The sequence below is a fragment of the Alosa alosa genome, chromosome 1, assembly GCF_017589495.1.
Source record: "Alosa alosa isolate M-15738 ecotype Scorff River chromosome 1, AALO_Geno_1.1, whole genome shotgun sequence".
NCBI lineage: Eukaryota > Metazoa > Chordata > Actinopteri > Clupeiformes > Clupeidae > Alosa > Alosa alosa.
This window is the reverse complement of record NC_063189.1, coordinates 5,141,917-5,151,423: the sequence shown is the minus strand read 5'-3', so window position 1 is coordinate 5,151,423 and position 9,507 is coordinate 5,141,917. Positions and strand designations below refer to the sequence as shown.

Sequence of the window (9,507 nt, the reverse complement as noted above, 5' to 3'; positions counted from 1 at the left end):
CCCTCTCCTTAGTTTGCTGCGCCTCAGAGCGGTGCGCCTTCACCTTGGGTTGTTGCGCTGGAGAGCGATGGGCCTTCTATGGACGGGGGTGTAGTAAAGTTTTCACTCCCGAAGAGGTGAACAACCAGGTTGGAGATAAATCCACGGGTATACTTTCCCTCCGATTTTTCCGGGTTTCCAAGATTGTCGGCGTGGCTTCGGTTTTCGATTTCCTCCATCTTGTAGGCGCGGCTTCGGTTTTCCTCCATCTTGTCGGCGCGGCTTCGGTTTCGATTTCCTCCATCTTGTAGGTGGCGCCGGTTTTGATTTCCTCCATCTTGTCGGGCGCGGCCGGTTTCCTCCATCTTGTAAGCGGCGGTTATCCTCCATCTTGTAGGCGGCGGTTTATCCTCCATCTTGTCGGTCGGGTTTTCCTCCATCTTGTCGGCGCGGCTTCGGTTTTCGATTTCCTCCATCTTGTAGGCGCGGCTTCGGTTTTCCTCCATCTTGTCGGCGCGGCTTCGGTTTTCCTCCATCTTGTAGGCGCGGCTTCGGTTATCCTCCATCTTGTCGGCGCGGCTTCGATTTTCGTTTTCCTCCATCTTGTCGCGCAGCTTCGGTTTTCCTCCATCTTGTCGCGCAGCTTCGGTTTCGTTTTCCTCCATCTTTGTCGCCCGGTTTCGTTTTCGTTTTCCTCCATCTTGTCGCGCAACCGGTTTCCTCCATCTTGTCAGCTTTTTCGTTTTTCCAGCTTCGGTTTTCTCCTCCATCTTGTCGCGCAGCTTCGGTTTTCCCTCCATCTTGTCGCGCAGCTTCGGTTTTCCTCCATCTTGTCGCGCAGCTTCGGTTTTCCTCCATCTTGTCGCGCAGCTTCGGTTTTCCTCCATCTTGTCGCGCAGCTTCGGTTTTCGTTTTCCTCCATCTTGTCGCGCAGCTTCGGTTTTCCTCCATCTTGTCGCGCAGCTTCGGTTTTCGTTTTCCTCCATCTTGTCGCGCAGCTTCGGTTTCCTCCATCTTGTAGGCGCAGCTTCGGTTTCGTTTTCCTCCATCTTGTGATTTCCTCCATCTTGTATGCTACTGGTTTTTTCTCCATCTTGCCGGTTTTCGGTTTTGATATCCTCCATCTTGTAGGCAGAGTTTGGCCGGCGCGGTTTTCGTTATCCTCCATCTTGTAGGCGCGGCACAGGTTATTGATATCCATGCCATGTTTCCTCCATCGGCTGCGATTTTTTCGTTTTCCTCCATCTTGTCACAAGAAGCGTTTTCCTCTCCATCTTGTCGCTAAGAGCTTCGGTTTCCTCCATCTTGTCAAGAAGGGTTTTTTCGATATCCTCCATCTTGTCGGCAAGAGCTTTCCGTTTTCCTCCATCTTGTCAAGAGCTTCGGTTTCTTTTTCCCTCCAGCTGTTTTCTCTCTCCATCTTGTCGGTTTTCCCTCCATCTTGTCGCTACAAGCAGCTTCGGTTTCCATCGCGCAAGAGTTTGCTTTGCTTTTCCTCCATCTTGGCGCAGCTTCGGTTTTTCCATCTTGTAGGCGCTTCGCTTCGTTTTTCCTCCATCTTGTCGGCAAGCGATTTTCGGTTTCCTCCATCTTGTCAGCGCAAGCTTCGTTTTCGTTTTCCTCCATCTTGTCAGGCGCAGCTTCGGTTTTCGTTATCCTCCATCCATCTTGTTTTCCTCCATCTTGTCGGCGGCTTCGGTTTTTTTCCTCCATCTTGTAGAGGCTTCGGCTCCATCTTGGTTTGTTTCGTTTTCCTCCATCTTGTCGCAGTTTCGGTTTTCCTCCATCTTTGCGCAGTTTTTCTTTTTCCTCCATCGGTTTCGTTTTCCTCCATCTTGTCACAAGAGCTTCGGTTTCGTTTTCCTCCATCTTGTCGCAGCAAGAGTTCGGTTTTGATATCCTCCATCTTGTCAAGAGCCGGTTTTCGTTTTCCTCCATCTTGTCGGCTTCGGGTTTCCCTCCATCTTGTCGGCGCTTCGGTTTTCGTTATCCTCCATCTTATCCTCCATCTTGTCTGGTTTTCGATATCCTCCATCTTGTCGCGCAGCTTCGGTTTTCGTTATCCTCCATCTTGTCGCGCGGCTTCGGTTTTCGATATCCTCCATCTTGTAGGCGCGGCTTCGGTTTTCGATATCCTCCATCTTGTAGGCGCGGCTTCGGTTTTCGATATCCTCCATCTTGTCGCGCAGCTTCGGTTTTCGTTTTCCTCCATCTTGTCCGCGCTGGGTTTTCGTTTTTCCTCCATCTTTTGGGCTTCGGTTTTCGACATATATCCTCCATCTTGCGGCGGCTTCGGTTTTCGATATCCTCCATCTTGTAGGCGCGGCTTCGGTTTTCGATATCCTCCATCTTGTAGGCGCGGCTTCGGTTTTCGATATCCTCCATCTTGTCGCGCAACGTGCGTTTTCCTTTTCATGGTCAGAGATGTTGTCCTCGTTGCTGCTAACTCTTAGCCTGGCGAGCCAGACCCACAATGAAATGTAGGGTCTGGGCACTCACCGTTCGCAGTGCTCAGTCCGAGGGGCGGGATAGTCAGTTGTCTTTCAAATTCCCTCTGCACGCAATAGGATGCAATAGGATATTTGTTTTCAAGTAGCAGGGAATTCAAGCCAAACCGTTGCAACTCTGCCATCAATCATTATGTTAAGCCCACCAAACGACTCTATACACGATTTCAATGTCCTGATTCAGTTTCGATTTCTGGAGCTCACAAGCCAACGGAGAGTTGCTAGACTAGCGCTAGGGGCGCGTCTAGATTTCTAGGCTAGCTAACTCTGCTCAAGCTCCGAAATATGCTCTCCTAGATTTGAAAGCGAGAGCTTTATTGTTTCTAAATTACTCTGGATATTGTCCATTCTTGCATCAAAGTGACACACCATTTCGGACTTTAATTGCTGGAGCGCGTCCAGGAGAACGTTGTTTGCACCTGGCTGCATCTTGGAGCTAAAGCGTCAAAACTTTTCTTGCAACAAAAAGTCGGCTGCAGTGTTCGTAAAAACTTTCAGTTCCACAACATATCAATAATTAGAGGTAGTTGAAGTTCTTTCAAAAAAAGTTCATTTTGGCAGAACAGTCTGCAGCACCAAACACTCACGCAGCCGCCATCTTGAAGATGTGACACCCTCCGCACACACACACAAACACACACACACAGCAGCATTATTTATTCTGCTGTTTCTCAGAGAGAGTGTTACCCATCTCTAAGCAGCTCTGAACTGACTAATGACCAGTGTTGTGTGTCTACACACGGTACGTGACAGAGGCTGGTGGCAATGAAGAGCAATCATAGCAAGCGAGACGCAGCCAACGCTAACTTCTGAGGGATGAAGGTAGCCTAGTACTTCAAACTCATTGAAACTAAGGGGAGGAATGTGAGTTTTAGTTGTAGCCTAGCCTAGCCTAGAAATCTAGACGCACCCTAGCGGCAGCAAATGTGGGTCTGGCTCGTCAGGCTAAGCCTAGCCTACACTGTCCTCTGATTTTGTCTACTGCCGTTAACTCAACTGCCAGCCTATTGATACGATTTGCACAAGCTTTGCACCAAATTTCGGAGGAGCGCCTGTTTAATGAAAGAGTATATAAGGCTATAAAATAAGCCCTCATATATTTTGTGTTCACCTATATGCCCAAGATGTATCGAGGCTATGTTATTTGATATTGTTTCATAGGGCTTTAGTGGTGTTAAAGCCTATAAGCCCAATGTTTTCTTGTCAAGTGCTCTGTTTCTGGCATTTTTTATAATAAAGAGCACAAAAGAAATACCTGTTATGTCCTCCATAGTAGAACTTTATGTAGGCCTACACATTTAGGAACAGATATTGGGTTCTGGCCAAAGTCGAGCAACGTAAAAGTAACGAGTAACGTAATAAGTTACTTTCCATAGAGGGTAACTAAGTAAAGTAACGGGTTACTTTTTTTGAGAAGTAATGAGTAACAAGCTAACACTACTTTTTAAAAGTAACTTCCCCAACACTGCTAATGACTCTGTGGTTAATTAGTGGTCTCGCTGGGCTGGTGGAGGCAGAACTAGGCTTGAGATGAACACACTCTGGATGTGTTGAGATGAACACACTCTGGATGTGTTGAGATGTCTCTGTGTTTCTTTCTCTCCCTCCTCTGTTTATCTCTCTCTCCTCTCTCTTGGTTTCTTTCTCTTCCTCCTCTGTTCATCTCTTTCTCTCCCTGCTCTGTTCATCTCTCTTGTCACACATATACAGTACATATCCCACAGTTCTGTGTTTGAGATCTGTGAGGGCAAAAGAGTGTTTTAGATGAACACACTCTCATCTATGAGGGCAGAAAAGTGTGTGGCAGAAGAATGTTTGAGATGAACACTCAGATTTGTCAGGGAGAGTTTTTCTCATTAGTAAAGTAGGAAACACACAGTCAGAAATGATATTATTTTACAGCCAAACACACTGGAAAGACACAATGTAATGTGGTATATATACAGTGGTGGAGCACGTTGGTGATGGGCTTTAAAGATTGATGTTTATTGTTATGATCTGTATTATTTCACTTCGCCCTCTGGGAAATCAACAACAACACAAACTGCACATTTTGTAAGGGCCTGAATCAAAGAGATTGATGATTTTCCCTCCAACAAATTCTAATCAAGACGCTATGTTCAGAGCAATCAATTAAAAGTTTGTCATGGTGGTCTGATAATAGTAATTAAAATGTACAGATGGCCATATCAGACAGAGTTGGAGAGAGAGAGATAGAGAGAGGGAGAGATAAAGAGAGGAAATGTTAGAGAAAGGTAGAGAGGCATAATTACAAAATAATTCCTAGGTGCAAAGTACCAGGTGGTTTCACTTTGACAATTATGTAGGCTACCACGCAATTAAAATACCTATAATTAGCGCCTTTGTGCTAATCAGGAGCAGTGCTGAGTTGTACTCGTCTATGGGTCCATTTCCATTCAGGGAGAGAATGACAGTAAGAAAAAAATCTGAAAATCATTTTCATCGTTAGGAAGACAGGAAATCATTTTCATCAGATAGATAGATAGATTCTTTATTGATCCCCAAGGGGAAATTCAAGCATTCAATCATTAGGGAGATAGGATCTGTTTGAAAGTGGTTCCACGGGGAGATTCAGATGACAGAAGTCGGATGGAAACTTCCAGAATCCTCCAGAGAGTTCTGTGTGCTTCTCATTTCAGCTCCTAATGAAGACTTGTGTGAGGAGAGGAGACACTGGAAACTCCATGACTTTTTTTAAAGGGGGGGGGGAGCAGCGTAAAGGCCTGCTTGAGAGCTCCTATCAGAAATGCCAAGAGAGCCCCATCCCACGTCACGAGATCCCCCATCTGGAAACGTGCAATCAGCCGCCTTCTGCCATCTGCTCTTAGTGGAGAACATCTCAGCTGTTCCTTTCCTTGAGTGGCCTTCACAGCCTTCAGAGCGGCCACCATGGGTCCATCTCAGGCCAGCTCCATGCTGCTAACAGAACTCTGCCCACATGGTGGACATCAGGCCTCGGGGGAGCTTTTTGTGTGAACAGAACAATAGATGTGGGGAAAGGCTGGAAGGCCTCTTTAGCTGCTATGTAGGGTCTGCCCCCTTCTAATGCCCCTCATCAGAGAGCAGGTGATGGGTGCAGGAGCCATCATGACTGAGCCTGTAGGTCCTGTGGGCCATTTGCTGTAGATGAGCCAGTGGACAGTACAGGCAGGTCTGTGGAGTGGCCTCAGGCCTTATAGGGGGAGGCTTTTGTGTGAACATATACTACTACTAGATGTCACAAGAATACCATGATGCCAAATTACCTTTGATGAGGACTGCCAGTGCATCAGTGCACTTTATTCTTCTTACAGTCACCAACATCTTGTGAGAAGAAAGTCAATAACAAGCCTAAGTGCTATTTGGTGATTTTATCATGATAATGTGTAATTGTTATGAAAATATAGTTTATTGTTGTAACCAGTATTCTTCAGCTAGATCCACTATTCTATTTAGTGATGAATCCTCTTCAGGTGATAAATAAAATAGAATCAAGGTTGCAGCTGTTGCACACACTTTGGTGGATTTAACTTGTTCAGGAGGAACAGAACAAGGGAACTGGCAAAGTGATGCAAATTATGTTTTTATGGGGAACAAACTCCAGAAGGACTAGTCCCAAATACGATCAGGGGTAAAAGACTTTGCAAGTGTGCACATATCAGAGCTAGTGAGCAGAGCTGAGCGAATATCCCGCTCCTCGCTCAGGTGGCTGTTCACGTCAGGCCGCTCCGCTCAATTTCGCTCCCCTGCTCCACTTCAAAATCCTCCGCTCCAGTGAAATCGCTCCACGCTCCAATTTAAAAGAGGGAGAAATAATATACAAGCCGAATTGTCACCTTAGAAAACTTAAATCCCAAAGAACTAAGAGAAACGGCAATGTCACTAACATGTATTGTAAAAGATGCAATGCAACACCGACAGTGCAACAACGAACAAGCTTGGCAACGTACACATAAACCTCAAACTAAAGGGATCAGTGGGATTAATTGGCTAAATAATACAGGTTTAGCGACCTGTGTCCTCACGTTTTCCTTTGCTCTCCGCAGCACACTCATGTTTCCGCGAAATGTGTCTTCTTAAATTCCAAAATAAATCTCACTAGAACCATGTCACGACATAGGCTAGTTGTTCTTGCTCTACATTGTTTGTATCTAGTTGTTTTGTAGGAATAGTACGCTTGTAAGCCCTATGACTTTCAGTTTCCTTTCTAAAATATTTAGCGACTTCATCCCCAACGAACTCACTGTAACGTTGGCAAGCTGGACTATGTGCTACGGACTCTGGGACAATGCATTCTGGGATACGGGGGAGAACTCTGGGGGTTGTTTGTGTGTGTTAATGTCTTTATTTACTGTTTTAAAGAGGCCCTATGCAACAATTGTAGCAAAAATGACCTTAATTATGCAGGTTGAGAGTCGTTCTGATGGTTCTACAACACTTTTTGGGTCGTTTGGTGGGTGCTTCGTCTCCCCCTATCGCTTCTCCGCGGAAAAAACGAATATGCAACTTTCTGCACACGGACCGAACAAATCCGGATGTGACTCAGCGGAAGTATCCAATTGCGCCTCGAAAATGCTTTACGGCAGACACACCCCAAACGAGGGACCGGCTAGATAAACAGCCAATTCCAAGGCAATTCATCATGGATCAATCAACAAGTAAGAGACCCAAGAGGCGACTGTTGGAGGAACAGAGGAAGAAGAAAAAGGAGTTGAACAAAAAAAGAGACCAGACACGAGTGAACATAGGGAGACTTTTGAGGAATGGCGTCAACTGAGAGACTCTGAAGATTGCAAAACCGACGCCGACTTGGCTTTGTTGCTTTTGAAATTGTAAATATCCTACCCTTGGGTGAACTTTGTCTTTGTAATGTGTTTTGGTAGTCTCTTGTTTGCTCGACCGTTTTATTGTGAGCCCTGTATGTGTAGCTTGGTTTCTTGATGGCTAGCTCGCTAGCTAGTGGGGGTTTAGCGTAGCAGTCACTTGCTACCAAACATGTTTGTTTGCGTTCTGGATCCAGGTTCTCGTTGTGTATTTAGATATCTAGATTGGCCTTCGAATGTCACCTGTATCATGCGATACATAAGTTGTAATACATAATTAGTTGTAATACGTTGTACGTTATAGGTTGTAATACATTTCACGCAGCTGTGTGAATCATGGCAATCGTGAATGAAGTGGCCATTTCTAAATGAGACCCACTGTATGTCCGGCTGAACATAATAGCACTAATGCAATGCCCTGACCTATGCTAGTTAGCACATATTCGTCGGGAACATACCTGTAACCGCGAACTTCCAGCTTTGTAGCTTCTAGCTTTACCCATCTTGGGTGTGTAAAACATGTTTGTAAAAAACCTGCTTTGCCTTTAGTCTCAGTTTCAAGCGTTGGCAAACAGGATCTACCCCGAGCAAGAAGCGCCCAAGACCACACCAACCACTAGTGTCAAGCGTCACAGAGGACTCTGACCTGTAAGTTTCTCTTATATCAATATGATTTTCTACACCCTGTCGTAATTATAATGAATAAATTAATTCATATTTATGGACGGCCGTCTTTTTCACACAGCGAAACACAGTTAGCTAAGCCTGATCTTGGGGTGCAGCCACTTGAGGAAGAGGGAGCAATTGGTGTTTTAGATTCAAGGTAAGTGCATGCCATGGTAGCCTGCATGTCTTTATATATAATGGTGTATGTATATCGACATTTAGATATTCATTATTGCAAGGATGTAAATTAGAACCAGTCTTTAGCAATGCCGGCAAATAATATGAGTAACTGGTAGATTTCAATCAAATGATTATACATGGTTTACTATTGGGTGGGTGGTTGATTCTACCAAGTGGCTAGTGAATGTTCATGTTTTAAAAATTGAATTTCCACATATCATTCATTGTAGCATGAAGTCCCTGGGCATTAGTGAAGACGAGTGTGACTCTCCAGATGAGGGGCAGGCCAATGACTTGCGGGACTCCATGTAAGTATCTCTGTATAGTACATCACTGTTTAATTTACTCAGACTGAACCTTTCCTTGAATCTAAGATGTGTATATTTCTCACACCCAGCACTGAGATGGATGATTTCATTCAAGACCCTGGTAATTTGGACCTGGAGGATGATGAGGAATATTTCCCTTCTCTTTATCTAAGGTGTGTCCCTTGTCTTTATCTAAGGTTTATGTTCCTTTTTATCACTAGGACTGCCTCAAATTCAATTATGCAAGTACCCTGATGGTAAAAGAAGAGTTTTGTTTTAGCAAGAAACAATGTTGTCATTTATTATGAAGTATTTTATTACAATGTGTTCCTATTCAAACTATTTACACATGAACGTCTGTGCCAACCCACATCAGCTGCTTGAACAAAGTGTGGATGAAGCAGTGCTTGACTTTGAAATGCCCGAACCTGTTGATGAGGACTCACATAATCTTCCTGGGCAGCATAGAGGACCTGATTGGTAAAACAGCTAATATCACCTTCAACGACAACCTCCTTACACTTGCCAAGCACTTGAGTTTGCCATTGAAAAAGTGCAGCCACAAGGACAAACAGTCTGGTGCATGCCCTGGTGATCGGCCATTTCGTGTCAATCTCGAACCAAGAGGGACTGGCGTCATTTTGGAATGGGTAAGATTGTTGTGTTTGTCAATGTGATTTTCTATGTTTGTAACCCAACCCGCAACACTATCTGAGAACTGCATATAAATAGCCTAACCTATTTAGGGCAGCCGTGGCCTACTGGTTAGCGTTTCAGACTTGTAACCGGAGGGTTGCCGGTTTGAACCCCGACCAGTAGGAACGGCTGAAGAGCCCTTGAGCAAGGCACCTAACCCCTCACTGCTCCCCGAGCGCCGCTGTCATTGCAGGCAGCTCACTGCGCCGGGATTAGTGTGTGCTTCACCTCACTGTGTGTTCACTGTGTGCTGAGTGTGTTTCACTAATTCACGGATTGGGATAAATGCAGAGACCAAATTTCCCTCACGGGATTTTTTTTTTTTTTTTAATTTTAACCTTTTTGTAC

General features: G+C 45.1%; 1 long non-coding RNA gene across 1 annotated transcript; it reads left to right on the top strand.

Annotated features, from left to right (window-relative positions):
• The first annotated feature begins 7,424 nt into the window (after positions 1 to 7,424).
• Positions 7,425 to 8,703, top strand: LOC125302782. The gene is made up of 3 exons (XR_007194977.1): positions 7,425 to 8,132; positions 8,386 to 8,463; positions 8,553 to 8,703. It is a non-coding gene; the product is annotated as an uncharacterized LOC125302782 (long non-coding RNA).
• Positions 8,704 to 9,507: the final 804 nt, after the last annotated feature.